Here is a 15,334-nt window from a genome sequence, read left to right as displayed (position 1 = left end):
CAATTGTTATCTTGACATAATGAGTTATTTATCTTGTTATTTCAAAACAACAGAATTGTTATCTTGAAATAACAAGTTACTTATCTCAAAATAACAAAAGTGATGATCTTAAGATAATGTTAATTATATTGTGCTCAAGATGAATTTGTCTTGAGATAGTGAGTTATTTATCTTAGTTCAAAATAAAATTATCTTGAAATAACAAGTTACTTATCTCAAAATAAAAAAGGTTTTCTTAGGATAATGTGTAATCTTGTGATCGCAAGACAACAAAATTGTTATCTTGACGTAATGAGTTATTTATCTGGTTATTTCAAAACAACAGAATAAGATAACATGTTAATTATCTTGGGATCCAAAGATAACAAAGTTGTTATCTTGAGATAATGAGCACAGGCACAATGATGTCGCTTTAGCAGCAGTTGGAAAAGAGGTAGTGCTGGTAGTGTCGTGTGATTGGGGGGTCCTAACTAGGACCTGCTGCATCTTTGAGGGAACATTTGCATTGTTAGTACCTTCATGATCAGAACCTTCATTACTAACAGTGTAAAACACAGGGAATCAGGTTTTTATCAAAGGTCATATCCAGAAAGCCTCATGTTCCAAAAGTGATCAAACACCGAGGCAGATAAAGTGATAAACAACAACAATAAATACATCGTTACAGTACATCATCTATCATTTAATAGCCGAGCAACACATCTATCAATCTCAGATTTCAGTCTATGGGACATCCAGGCTACAAAGGAGCTTCTTTCCACAAGCCTTCACTCTCCTGAACACTTACAACATCACACAAAACAATTCCAGCTGCAAACTGCACTTCTAGATACACTCGTGTATAGCATCACTCCATCCTCTGGAACTGCTGCTCAAACCAGGGTTTGTTCTAGCATCATTTCACCTGCCGTATTACCCCACCTGTCTGACTGTGACCTCACTGACCCCCCACACACCCTTTACCTGCTGCTGCACTCGGCACTTTAACTTTAGACTCATACATTGCACAATGTAAGGTTTACAGGTGTGTGTGTGTGTGTGTGTGTGTGTGTGTGTGTGTGTGTGTGTGTGTGTGTGTGTGTGTGTGTGTGTGTGTGTGTGTGTGTGTGTGTGTGTGTAGGAATGCAGGTTGTTATTTTACTTTATTTTGTATTTATTTGATCTTATTCCCTGTGTGTGAACGTCTGTCTGGTGCTGCGCTCTGTGAGCTCCTGTAACCAAACCCAAATTCCTCGTATGCGCAGCAGACCCGGCCAATAAAGCTCGATTCTGATTCTGATTCTGTTTGTCACACTTTAAAAAAAAAAAGTAAAAATGACTTTTGAATGCCGGTAAATAGTAAAATGAGCTATACTGAGGGTTCTAGTTTGGGCCCAAACGCCCCGCTCGCTTTAAGACGACGGCACAAAGCACCCGGGACCTCAGCGATCCAAGCACTTTGTTGCTTTGTTTGCAAATCAGTCATGGCTGTGACCTTGCCAGATCACGTTCTGTTGTGTTAATGCTTTCCCCTGATTATTTGGAAATTCAGCGGTGCCCTCTGAGCGCCGGCGAAGACGGGGGTTCAATCCGCTCTTCATGGGCAGCGCTGCACCCCCACTGAGCTTTTTATTCTCCGTTTTGATTTGCATCAGGAACTGGGGGGGTTTCTCAGTTGTGTCACATTAGGAAAGACTAATGAATGAGCTCAGGAAACGAAGAGAAGTTCTGCATAATGATGGTCTCTGACAAACTGCTCACTCCCTCCTGAAAAACACGCGCTCCCCTACAGAACCTTTCAGCGGACGCCTTTCACACGAGGCACGTAGAACCTTTAAAAACCTCCGCATACGTCTAAAGGCTGCAGGGAATCCCTTGTCAGACCATCATTATAGAATCTATATCTATATCATCATTTATATCTTTCAGTGGAGGCTCTTTAACCCCTTAAAAGCTGGGGTCTCACTGGAGGGCCCAAAGTTTTATCACACACTTCTTCAACCTAAGAACAGCTCAACCTGTTTGCACTGAAGTCTCTGTAGTTACTGAATAATAAGCCTGAGCTTTTAGGCGGTTAAGCTTTTAAGAAGGTCCTCAAGTTTTATCCACTGAAAGGTACTTCAGGGAACCAAACATGTTCTATGGTGTCGCTCCAAAGAACCCTTTTGGCACCTTTATTTTTTTAGAGGTGTTGAACGGAGGTGAAGATGCATGTCCTTCCCTGAGATCTGATCATGCTAGACTTATTTTCAGACGACACAGTTGATAATAAAGACCCTAAAAGTCGTTCTTTTCCACGGAGGTCCAGAAAAACCATGGAGGAGTTCCAATTTTCTACACTGTTATTTTAATATAATTATCTTGTTAATTTTATTAATAAAATTGTTATCTTGAAATAACGAGATACTGATATTATCTCAAAATGACAAAAGTTATCTAAAGATAACATGATAATATCTTGTGATCTCAAGATAAAGTTGTTATCTTGAGATAATGAGTTATGTATCTTGTTATTTCAAAATTGTTACTTTGAAATTAAACAAATTTTTATTATCTCAAAATAAGTTGTTATCTTAAGATACCATGTTATCTTGTTGTTATCTTGAGATAATGATAATCTTGTTGTTATCTTGAGAAAATGTGTTATTTATCCTGTTGTTTCAAAATAACAAAAGTTGTTATCGTAAGATAACGCGTTATTTTGTGATCTGAAGATAAAGTTTTCTTGAGATAATGTGTTATCTTCTTATTTAAAAATAACAAAATTGTTATCTTGAAATAAGTTATTTGTCGTCATCTCAAGATAAAATTTTTTTATCTTGAAATAGTTACTTATCTTGTTATCTTAAGATAACAAAATTTCATCTTGAAATAACAAGTTGCTTATCTTGTTATCTCATGATAACCATCCAGAAAAGCAGATCACGGCCTCTCCAGACTTCCGTACTTTGCATTGTGTCATAGAAGAACTTCTGGTTCCCTAAAAAAAACTTAAATAGATGCTTCTTTGGAGAATGAGAGGTGTGACTTTCAAACGTTCTTTAAGTTTAAAGAACCACCACATAATGTAAAGGTTCTAGAGAGCACCCTAAAATTGTTTAAAACAACAACAATAAAAAAAATGACATAGTGTAAAAAGTTCTTGTGTAGTTCTAAATGTTGTATAATTACCTGCTCCCTACCGCAAAACACTGACATAACCATGCCATAAACATGTTATGGCACATACATGCTGTCATAGGTTATAATGACTGATTTTCTGGGTTATGTTCAGTAATATAACAGTATCACGTTACCATGTTCATTACAAAGCTATGAAGCTTGATGTTATGATGGCGAACTAGAGCCGACATGATATCAAGCATTATGTCATCCGTTAAGACAATTACTTCTGCTGCATCTCTGTGTTCATCTCAGGTTCAGGTGAAGTTTGCCAAAAAGTCCTTATTTGATCAAATCTGAAGGCTCTTCATGTTGAGCACATGCCATGTAAACATGGTTCTTGTAAGAGCCATCCAGGGAAAAGCTCTTCAGACAACCAAAAGCTGTTCTTCTATGGCAGCGGTTCTCAGTTCTTGTCCTGGAGAACCACTGCTCTGCATGTTGTGGAGTTTTGACATCTCCAACACGCCCAGTTCACCTCAGGAAGGGCTTGTTAATTAGTCTACTGGTTGGATCAGGTGTTTTGGGAGCACAGGACACTAAAATAAGCAGGACGGTCGAACTCCAGGACCAGGACTGAGAGCCACAGGTCTGTGGCTCTGATCCAAAAAGCTGAGTGAGAGGTGGGGACTTGAGTCAGCAACTCAGATTCGAGTCACACTTGAGCCGCGTGTTGACTGACTTCCAGCTTGACTCCGAATCGCCCTTAACTGACCCGTAAATCCCCCTTAACTCACTCATGACTCCACTCTGTTGGTACAACGCTGGGCAAACCTCATCTGCATAACTGAGCCTCCTGATGCTGCTGCACAGACTCGAACTGTTTACTCTGTTATTTTAAATACTCTGTATTTTAGTTACACTAACATTAAAACATTTTCTCTGTTTATTTTGCTGTGTTACTGTTTGCTACCCAGTGTAGAAGAAGAGCTTGGGCGTCCTGGTTCCTCTCAGTGCTCCTCTCAATGTTCCTCCTGCTCTTAGAGAGTTTTTTCAGGCCAGTGTCGCCACTGGCGACGCTCATGGGGGCTTTGGCTCGGACCTGGATTGGTCTATAAAGCTACTTTGAGACAACACCTAGAGTAAAAAGTACTATATAAATAAACCGTGACTTGACTCAGGCTCAAAAATAAACAAAACAGATTAAATTAGAGGCACTAACTTTAATGAAACCTTCTGTTTCCAACCTTATGGGTGACTTTACTGCAGTGCTGTTTTCCATCAAGTTCAATACGGCTTCAAATAACGACTCTTTCATTTTAGAAAACCTTCAGTTCGAGGCAACTGAGGTACTGTATGCAGTAAACGTGGTGTTTAAATGAAAGAAGCAAAACCTGAAACTGTGAAACTGCTTCTAGCGCGTAGTTTGGATAGTAGGTTTGCTGGTTACCACACTAGCTTTAATGATTACTGTCCAACAGAATTAGACTCAGAATCCAACTTCAAAGACATGAGACTCAGACTCGCACCTCAGTGACTTGAGACTCGGACTTGCCTACTGGAGACTTTATATTTAACTTGGACTCCCACCCTGAAACTTAAGACTTGACTTGGACTCACAGCCAAGAGACCCCGGATCCAGACTCGTACCACAAAGAACCAACACTTGACTTGGACTTGCACAGATTTGCACCACTGTGAGTCAAGACTTAAGTCAGACTCGTATCCCAGTGACTTGAGATTTAACTTAGATTCATAACCCCAGAAACTTGACTCAGACTTGCGATCCAGACTTTCGTGACTTCAACCGGACTAACACCCCAGTGCACCGAGAAATACAACTTGAGATTTGAGACAACTTGGACTCACAGAGCCTTGAGACTCGAGACTCTGACTCACACCACAGAGAATCGAGACTCCACCTGGACTTGCAACCCAAAGACTCCAGACTTGACTCAAACTCACATGTTAGAGACTAACCTCAGACTGGCAGCCCAGAGACTCAAGACTTGACTTGGACAACTCGGGACTCCGGGATTCACACCGTAGAGAATCAAGACTCAGCTTGGACTTGCACCTCAGAGACTCTAGACTTGATTCACTCACACCCCAGAGACTGTGGTCTGTATGCGACAGTCTGAGCAGATCAGCTCCTAAACCAGATCTGCCGGAGTCGTTAGCCACACTCTGTAAATGTTTACATTCCCTGTTTATATACAAACGGAAAGAATAAAACTAATCCCATTTACCTGCTTTTTTTCCGAGTATACAACCGCCCACATGTCCGGCTGGACACTGAAGGACGACTGACTGCCGAGCCCCCCTGCTACCCACTTCAGACCAGCTGCCCACGCCTCAGCTACCACCAACCACCTTGGATGAGCTGCCCACCCTACCCTGATGTTCTCATAGACTCCTAGATATTCCTAATATCAATATTACTGCTGATAATATTAGTAGTATAATCACTTGTAGGTAGTTTGACCAGAGGAGGATGGGTCCCCCCTGGTGAGCCTGGTTCCTCCCAAGGTTTCTTCCTCAGTTCTGAGGGAGTTTTTCCTTGCCACTGTTGCCCCTGGCTTGCCCACTGGGGGGTTTCTGTACATTCTGTACATTCTTTCAGTCCTGTGGAAACTTTGTCTTTTCTGAAATCCTGTACAGCTGCTTTGTGACAACATCCGTTGTAAAAAGCGTTATACAAATAAATTTGATTTGATTTGATTTGATTTAAACTGACCCACATGCGCAAAAGAACAGAGCTCCGTGTGGCTCATCCAGAAGTAAACAATCACAACTGCCAACGAACGCCTGCCGCTCCCAGAGCTTCAGTGTCATCTTCACCAGCATCACAGGAGCAATTGTGAAGTTCCAGTGGTTGACAGCTGGGCTCATCACCCGCAGTGTGATGGAGTTCACCGTAAAAAGGGCACGTTATTCGGCCACGTCTTTGGTTCATGTCCTCGGATTCTTTTGACTGTTCCCTGATGCTGCAGCCTCGGGCTCCTCCGGCCACGTTCGGCAGCTTTGTTTGAAACCTCTTCAAACACGGAAGTCACTTCTAATGTTTTGGTACAGAAACATCAGCCTAAATGTTTAATAGTCTCAGCAGCGTGAAATTATGACGAATGTCGAGTTGGACAATTCCGATCTGGCTGTTCAGTCCGAGTGGCATCGCCGCAGATAGGATACAGATCAGATTTCAGTCCCACATATGAAAGCGTCTCAAATTGGAATTGAAAATGTCAGATTCAGTGTGTTTATCTGCTCACACTGACACACATCTGTGCCACATGGATTTGGGCCACTTTTACCTGCTGTGTAAACGTAGCCAGAGACTCAAGACTTTACTCAGTCTTATGAGGCACGACTTGGACTCACACCTCAGAGACTCAAGACCTCAGTGACTTCAGACTCTAACTCGCAAACCAGAGACCTGCGACTCGACTTGCATGAATCATCTTGTGACTGTTTCTGGAGTGATTTGACTGCAAATTGCACTCTACTGTTTTATTCCATTGTATTCTGTGTATCATGTGTCTTGTTTCTTGTATTTAGCCCTGAAAGTCTAGGGAACAATATTTTGATGAACTGTACATTTACAGGTGTAATGACATTAAAATTCTCCTTAATCTTAATCTGGACTTTATTATTTATACACTTTACATATCACCTACACTAGTGTTTGTTTACTGAAAACATTATAGTGGCTGTAAACTGAAAATGGTAACTGTTTGTAACAGTCGGGTTACAAATCCTTCCAGATTCTTGTGCGTAGCTCTGGAAAAGATCATCCACATGAACGCAGACATGTTCCTCCTTCCTCATTCCATCGCGTAAGACAACATGTAAGCAGCTCAATACAGCCCACATAAAAATGTTCTCACTTTTGTCTGCTGGAGGTCAGATGCACCAAACCTCTCTCAACAGCAGACACCTACCACCCTCTAGTGGCAGCTTGAGGAACTGCATCAGCTCCAGTTTTCCCATTTCAGAAGTGATGCTTGCGCTCCAAAATGTTACTGGCTTGGCAAGTCCCAGACACGCCTCTTCGCTTGAAGACAGCTGGCATTCTTCATGTGGCCTGTGAAATATGCAGCAGGCTTCTGAGCAGAATAAGGAGCCTGGCTGCCCCGGGCCATGAGCTTCAGCACTAATGCATGGGTGCCAACACTGGAGGTGACCCGTTCCCTCCCACTGTTTGTATTACTATGTAAAATAAATCGATGTCCTCCAGAGCAGCGCATCTCCGGGGAGAGGAGTGAAGCTCTGCGCCTGTCCGTGTATGTATGTGTGTGTGTACCGGATCTGTTACAAGCTGGGGACACATCGCAACTCTGAAATACAGTGGAGAGGAAAAGGGGGCCGGACTCCAGACATTAAAGTGATTAATTGAGAGGTGTCAGAAGGAAGGTCTTCAGACGGGCTGTAGTTTTTAAAGGCAATCCATTACCACAATTTAGGAGTTGGGAAATGCATCAGGACGGCCTTGGAGGGAGGGGGAGAGAGAGAGAGAGAGAGAGAGAGAGAGAGAGAGAGAGAGAGAGGGGGAGAGAGAGAGAGAGAGGATAGATACACAAAGAGTAGAACAAAGATAGGAAAGATTGAAGAAAGAAGGAAATCAGATAGAGAGAGTTAGAGGACAGAGAAATGAGAGGGCTAAAATATAGAGAGACATTGAGAAAGAAAAGGGAGAGAGAAAGAAGAGGGAGAGAAAGAAGGGAGAGAGAGTAAGAACAAGAGAAAGGAAATACAAAGAGAGAAAAAGGAGAGAGGGAGAGAAACAGGACTGACGAGAGTTGAGAGCAAGAGAGTGATAGAAAGAGGGGAAGGCATGAAAGACAGCAGGAAAGATGAGAGAGAAATGAGATAGAGAGAAACAAAGAGAGAGAAAAGAGTGAGATAAAGAAAGAGAGAAATAGTGTGTGTGTGGGCAAAAGAAGAAGAAAGAAAAGAGAAAGGAGAGAGAGGACAGACAGAGAGAAAGAGAGTAGGAGAAAGAGGGAAAGAGTTTGAGAGAGAGAAGAGAAGACAGAGGAGAGGGGAAGAGAGAGAGAGAGAGAGAGAAGAGAGGGGGAGAGAGAGGGGGAGAGAGAGAGAGAGAGAGAAGAGAGGGGGAGAGGGGAGAGAGAGAGAGAAGAGAGAGAGAGAGAGAGAAAGGGAGAGAAACAAAGAGAGAGAGGGAGAGAAACAGAGAGAGAGAGAGAGAGGGAGAGAGAAACAGAGGGACAGAGAGTGAGAGAGAGAGAGAGAGAGAGAGAGAGAGAGAGAGGGAGAGAGAGAAAGCGGGGGAGAGACAGAGACAGAGAGAGAGAGAGAGAGAGAGAGAGAGAGAGAGAGAGAGAGAGAGAGAGAGAGAGAGACAGAAGAGAGGGAGAGAGAGAAGAGAGAGAAGAAAGGGAGAGAGGAGAGAGAGAAGAGAGGGAGGGGGGGGGGAGAGGGAGAGGGGGGGAGAGAGAGAGGGGGGAGAGGAGAGAGAGAAGAGAGGGAGAGGGGGGGGGGGGAGAGGGGGGGGGGGGTGTTTCCTTCCTCAAGGTCAGTGTGGTGTTCCGTGTTCTGTGTTCTGCTGCGTCTCTGTGGGAGAACAGTAATCAATTCCTCTGTCTGAAGGAGAACAGGATGAGAACGAGTCTCTCACAGAAAGACTGATGAGAGTCGCAACAAACACTGATCAATAATCTTCATAACACAGAAAAAAAACACAATAAATAAAGGTCTTAATCGATGACCTGCAGCGGCAACGTGAGGCGCTAAATCCACTCAGACTGCTTCCCACATTATTCAGACCAGAGAGAGAGAGAGAGAGATAGAGAGAGAGAGAGAGAGAGAGAGAGGGAGAGAGAGAAAGCGGGGGAGAGAAGAGAGAGAGAGAGAGGGAGAGAGAGAGAGGGAGAGAGAGAGAGAGAGAGAGAGAGGGAGAGAGAGAGAAAAGAGAGAGAGAGAGAGAGAGAGAGAGAGAGAGAGAGAGAGAGAGAAGAGAGAGAGAGAGAGAGAGGGAGAGAGAGAGAGAGAGAGAGAGAGAGGGAGAGAGAGAGAGAGAGAGAAAAGAGAGAGAGAGAGAGAGAGAGAGAGAGAGAGAGAGAGAGATAAAAGAGAGAAAGAACAGAGAGAGGGGGGGATTGAGAATTATTATTATTATTGTTGTTATTATTATTAGTCATATCTCTATTGTAGAAATGTTGCTGTTCTACATGTTTTTATTATCAGTGCTTGTTTTGTCTAGATGTTGATTTAATATGAAGAAATTTTGACTCCTCAACAAAATTTCTCAAAATGCTGACATCATTCGTCTAATAATAACTTAGTGGCTCAAATGTTTGACTTATGTCTAAATAATGCTTATTTTCTCAAAATGTGTACAAAATTGTTTGTTTTCTTCAAATGTCACAAAACTTGATCTAGCACTTCAAAACGACTATTGTCTCAGACTTTAAACACAGAATGTCAAAACAACTTGTTCTCTCTAAATGTTGCCGTAGCCTGTCAGAATAATAACATACTTTCTCAGAATTTAAACATGTACCGTGTAATTAATGACCTCAAAAATCTGGACAAAATAAATAATTACATTTGTAAAACGTGACTCAGACATGTGACTAAAAGTGTTTTGCTGTGTCTCACAGAGACGCTGCTCGCTTATTTCTGGTGCCACTGCCTGTTTTCAGAGATACTCAGAAAGAAATCAGAGTGAGAGTTTACAGCACTGAGAAATCTGATTACTGAGCTAAAATCCAGCCTCTTTATCAGATTTCTAGACCTTAGTCTGATCTAAGAAATCAGAGTGAGAGTTTACAGCACTGAGAAATCTGATTACTGAGCTAAAATCCAGCCTCTTTATCAGATTTCTAGACCTTAGTCTGATCTAAGAAATCAGAGTGAGAGTTTACAGCACTGAGAAATCTGATTACTGAGCTAAAATCCACCCTCTTTATCAGATTTCTAGACCTTAGTCTGATCTAAGAAATCAGAGAGAGAGTTTACAGCACTGAGAAATCTGATTACTGAGCTAAAATCCAGCCTCTTTATCAGATTTCTAGACCTTAGTCTGATCTAAGAAATCAGAGTGAGAGTTTACAGCACTGAGAAATCTGATTACTGAGCTAAAATCCAGCCTCTTTATCAGATTTCTAGACCTTAGTCTGATCTGAGAAATCAGTGAGAGTTTACAGCACTGAGAAATCTGATTACTGAGCTAAAATCCAGCCTCTTTATCAGATTTCTAGACCTTAGTCTGATCTAAGAAATCAGAGTGAGAGTTTACAGCACTGAGAAATCTGATTACTGAGCTAAAATCCAGCCTCTTTATCAGATTTCTAGACCTTAGTCTGATCTAAGAAATCAGAGTGAGAGTTTACAGCACTGAGAAATCTGATTACTGAGCTAAAATCCAGCCTCTTTATCAGATTTCTAGACCTTAGTCTGATCTAAGAAATCAGAGTGAGAGTTTACAGCACTGAGAAATCTGATTACTGAGCTAAAATCCAGCCTCTTTATTAGATTTCTAGACCTTAGTCTGATCTAAGAAATCAGAGTGAGAGTTTACAGCACTGAGAAATCTGATTACTGAGCTAAAATCCAGCCTCTTTATCAGATTTCTAGACCTTAGTCTGATCTAAGAAATCAGAGTGAGAGTTTACAGCACTGAGAAATCTGATTACTGAGCTAAAATCCAGCCTCTTTATCAGATTTCTAGACCTTAGTCTGATCTAGGAAATCAGAGTGAGAGTTTACAGCACTGAGAAATCTGATTACTGAGCTAAAATCCAGCCTCTTTATCAGATTTCTAGACCTTAGTCTGATCTAAGAAATCAGAGTGAGAGTTTACAGCACTGAGAAATCTGATTACTGAGCTAAAATCCAGCCTCTTTATCAGATTTCTAGACCTTAGTCTGATCTAAGAAATCAGAGTGAGAGTTTACAGCACTGAGAAATCTGATTACTGAGCTAAAATCCAGCCTCTTTATCAGATTTCTAGACCTTAGTCTGATCTAAGAAATCAGAGAGAGAGTTTACAGCACTGAGAAATCTGATTACTGAGCTAAAATCCAGCCTCTTTATCAGATTTCTAGACCTTAGTCTGATCTAAGAAATCAGAGTGAGAGTTTACAGCACTGAGAAATCTGATTACTGAGCTAAAATCCAGCCTCTTTATCAGATTTCTAGACCTTAGTCTGATCTAAGAAATCAGAGTGAGAGTTTACAGCACTGAGAAATCTGATTACTGAGCTAAAATCCAGCCTCTTTATCAGATTTCTAGACCTTAGTCTGATCTAAGAAATCAGAGAGAGAGTTTACAGCACTGAGAAATCTGATTACTGAGCTAAAATCCAGCCTCTTTATCAGATTTCTAGACCTTAGTCTGATCTAAGAAATCAGAGTGAGAGTTTACAGCACTGAGAAATCTGATTACTGAGCTAAAATCCAGCCTCTTTATCAGATTTCTAGACCTTAGTCTGATCTAAGAAATCAGAGTGAGAGTTTACAGCACTGAGAAATCCGATTACTGAGCTAAAATCCAGCCTCTTTATCAGATTTCTAGACCTTAGTCTGATCTAAGAAATCAGAGAGAGAGTTTACAGCACTGAGAAATCTGATTACTGAGCTAAAATCCAGCCTCTATCAGATTTCTAGACCTTACTCTGATCTACGAAATATATGACCAATTGATTAATCAAATAACTGCAACATTTTAGAGGTGGACGTCTGGTTCCTATCTCCACCACTGTGAACAGTTCTGCCTCAAAGATTCTCTAGAATTAATGGACACTGGTTGACTTTGCTTACATCTAAATGAGATGTGCATCACTCTGATCTGCATCACAGCTGCTAATAAAAGACAAAGAAAGCGAATGAGAGATGAAGGGGGCTAATATCTGAACTGCTCCATGTTTCTGAGAGGGGTCCTGCCCGATGGGGGGGGTTAGTGGAGGCTGTCTGACTCTGGAGAGATAAGGGGAGCCAAGCTGGGGAAGATTTCAGAGATAAAGAGGTTTTGACTTGAGGCCACCTGACAGGCCGGCTCTGGCTGAGCCAGGTGTTTTTTCAGCTCCGGCAGGTGAAAGCTGCACTCGCCGACTCCAGCGAGAGTCGATCTCTGCCTCTTTTCTCCAGCGGGGCTGAATTAGGCCTCAGCTCCACATACTCTCAGACACGCTCAGCTCTGCTAATGCAGCTCCATTTTCCCCCGCGGTGCAGATACGGACGCTGGTCCTCAGATCTCACCGTACAGCAGAGCTCTCGCTGCTTTTGACCAATTTTATTATATTTGAAACTGCAACAAAGTAACAGCAATAATAATAATAATAATAATAATAATAATAATAATAATAATAGGTCAACAGCTGAATTCTACACACTTAAAGAAGGTTCTTTATGGGTTCTTTAGTAAAGACATTGGTTCTATGTAGAATTAAGCATTTGCATTATATATGGTTGTTATAAAACAGATCATCCCAGTCCTAAAATCTGATTGGCTGAGCTGTATTCAAGGCCGTTGTAAAATCTATGATATACGCTCACCTATAATGAAAAACCGAGCTGTTAATGAATGATCTTTGACCATCAGGCTGCTCACATGCAGCACCGAGTGTCCTGATGAAGTAAGAACCCCTTTCTTGTTTAAACTGAAGGGCTGACAACTTATGTTCTTATCTAGAACCAGGCTGGTCAGCTGGCTAAAAGAGCCAACAGCCGAAACAGCTCCATCATTATTATCACAGGCTTGAATTAAAGCACTTACAGTGTGATTTACTGTGAAACCGCAGTATGAAAGTCTAAAAATGTCTCTTGAATGTTTGAAACACTTCAAATGTGTTTGAGTCAGAAGTCGCGTCAAACCCAGGCTGAATCCCAAACGGCTCCGCACTCCCTAAATAGTGTTCTAGCTATGAAAGTTCAGGAATTCTAGCCTCTACAGCCAAACAGGGCATCATGTATGGAGTGTGGGTGTGTCTGAGTCTCAAATCACTGCTTCTTAGCTGTATTTTGCTCTGTTGGGCTGCAGGATCCAGTACTTAAACTCCTACGTCGTGCACTATGTAGGGAGCAGGGAGCCGTTTGAGATCCAGCCCCAGTGTGAGAAGAGGGCCACGCTGGATTGGTGCTGAATACGACTCACGGTGGAAATTTGGTAACTAAAAAATCCTTATAAAGAAAAGATTCTAGCAGTAAACAGAGCTGTGATATCATACGTTTACTGTTATGTGACAAAAACTTACAAAAGTTAATGAAATTACTGCATATATACACAGCGATGGGTGACCAAACGTTGTTCTCTACTTTTTTTGGCACAATACCTGTCCATGTGGTTTGTTGTGGTTATTTTATCATGTTTTATGTTGGGCACTGTTTTATAAAAGCAATAAAAGACACTCGAGGGCGTGCGCTACAGTGATTTTACCACGAAGTGGAGTAAAACTCCTTTCCCTATGTCATGCCTAAGAACATCTTTCCCATGACAAAAAAAAATGCTGGTACACACAACGTCTCATGGCTTATTGCTTTATCATGGAACCTTTTTGTAAAGGGTTCTATACAGAACAAAAAATGGGTTCTTTTATTAAGAAGGTTGACAGTGTAACAGCAGAAGAATGATTTTGGTGCTATATAGGTTCTATATAGGGTGTTCATGGTTATATACAGAACGATTTTCTTTACTAAAGAACCTTTGAAAAACCATCTTTTATGAGAGGGTACTCTTGTTTTTTTACTTCAGTTCAGTGCGCAGCACTTTGCTCTCATGGCTGTTCGAGTGAGTGAGCCAGATCGCTAAACTGCACCACAGGGTTTGTTTGGTTTTTTTTTTTGTTATGTTTTTTTTAATCTGGTCACATCTCGTTTACAAGACGATGCAAACTGCAAATTTCTAGTGTGAAGACAGTTTTAATCTCCATTTTATAATTTGGCTAAACAGCATCTTCAGTTTAAATATTGAGAACAGTCTCAATGCTTGGCTTCCATGCCCCTTGGAGGATGGTGGGTCAAGCTGAGCTGGACTCGGAGCTCAAAGGGCTCATGGTACAGTTTGAGATTTCACCATTGCCATCATGCAGGTAGGTTCTGGTCGATTTTTGGCTTTGTAGGCAAGCATCAGAGTTTTAAATCTGATGTGTGCAGCTGCCCTGAGCCCCATCCGAAGACCCATCTTCCTGAGACTCATCTTCCTGAGCCCCGTCTTCCTGAGCCCCAGCTTCCTGAGCCCGTCTTCCTGAGCCCCGTCTTCCTGAGACCCAGCTGAGATTCAGCTTCCTGAGACCCGTCTTTCTGAGGCCCGTCTTCCTGAGACGTCTTCCTGAGACCGTCTTCCTGAGACCCGTTTTCCTGAGACCCAGCTGAGACTCATCTTCCTGAGCCTCAGTTTCCTGAGCCCCAGTTTCCTGAGACCCGTCTTCCTGAGGCTCGTCTTCCTGAGACCCGTCTTCCTGAGGCTCGTCTTCCTGAGACCCGTCTTCCTGAGACCTGTCTTCCTGAGGCCCGTCTTCCTGAGACCCGTCTTCCTGAGACTCGTCTTCCTGAGGCCCGTCTTCCTGAGGCTCGTCTTCCTGAGGCCCGTCTTCCTGAGGCTCGTCTTCCTGAGGCTCGTCTTCCTGAGACTCGTCTTCCTGAGACTCGTCTTCCTGAGCCCCGTCTTCCTGAGGCTCGTCTTCCTGAGGCCCATCTTCCTGAGACTCGTCTTCCTGAGACTCGTCTTCCTGAGACTCGTCTTCCTGAGACTCGTCTTCCTGAGGCCTGTCTTCCTGAGGCCTGTCTTCCTGAGACCCAGAAAATGTAAGTTTGAGATTTTCAGTAATTTTAGTAATCATCGACTGTGACGCTGTCTTTAGACGTGAGATGGTGTCAGACTTTAATCTTAAAGGCTGTGGTTAGCACAAAGACAGTGTCACGGTTTTTTAGTCACAGACTATGATTTTGCAAAGACTAGGAATCTTACAGGGTCACTATGAGACTGCAGCTCAATGACTGGGTGTCATGAACTGAACCATGAAAAACAAAAAGTGTGACAGAAAGAAAAATGAATAGAAAAAAACATCAATGATTCTTCAATCACACTTTTCTGAAAGTCCTGAAATATAATGATTGTTGTATTAAAATGGAGCAGATTTGTCATTTTTACAGAGATTTCTGCCAGTCTCCGGGTGCCGTGGATAGGACTGCCCACTGCTCTGGGCAAGTGTGTGTGCTTACTAGTGTGTGTATGTGGTGTTTCACCACTTCAAACTTAAGACTGCTGTCTTGACCACCTCACACCAGACGTTCG

The sequence above is a fragment of the Pygocentrus nattereri genome, chromosome 25 (genome assembly GCF_015220715.1).
Source record: "Pygocentrus nattereri isolate fPygNat1 chromosome 25, fPygNat1.pri, whole genome shotgun sequence".
Lineage (NCBI taxonomy): Eukaryota > Metazoa > Chordata > Actinopteri > Characiformes > Serrasalmidae > Pygocentrus > Pygocentrus nattereri.
This window is presented reverse-complemented; position numbering follows the sequence as displayed.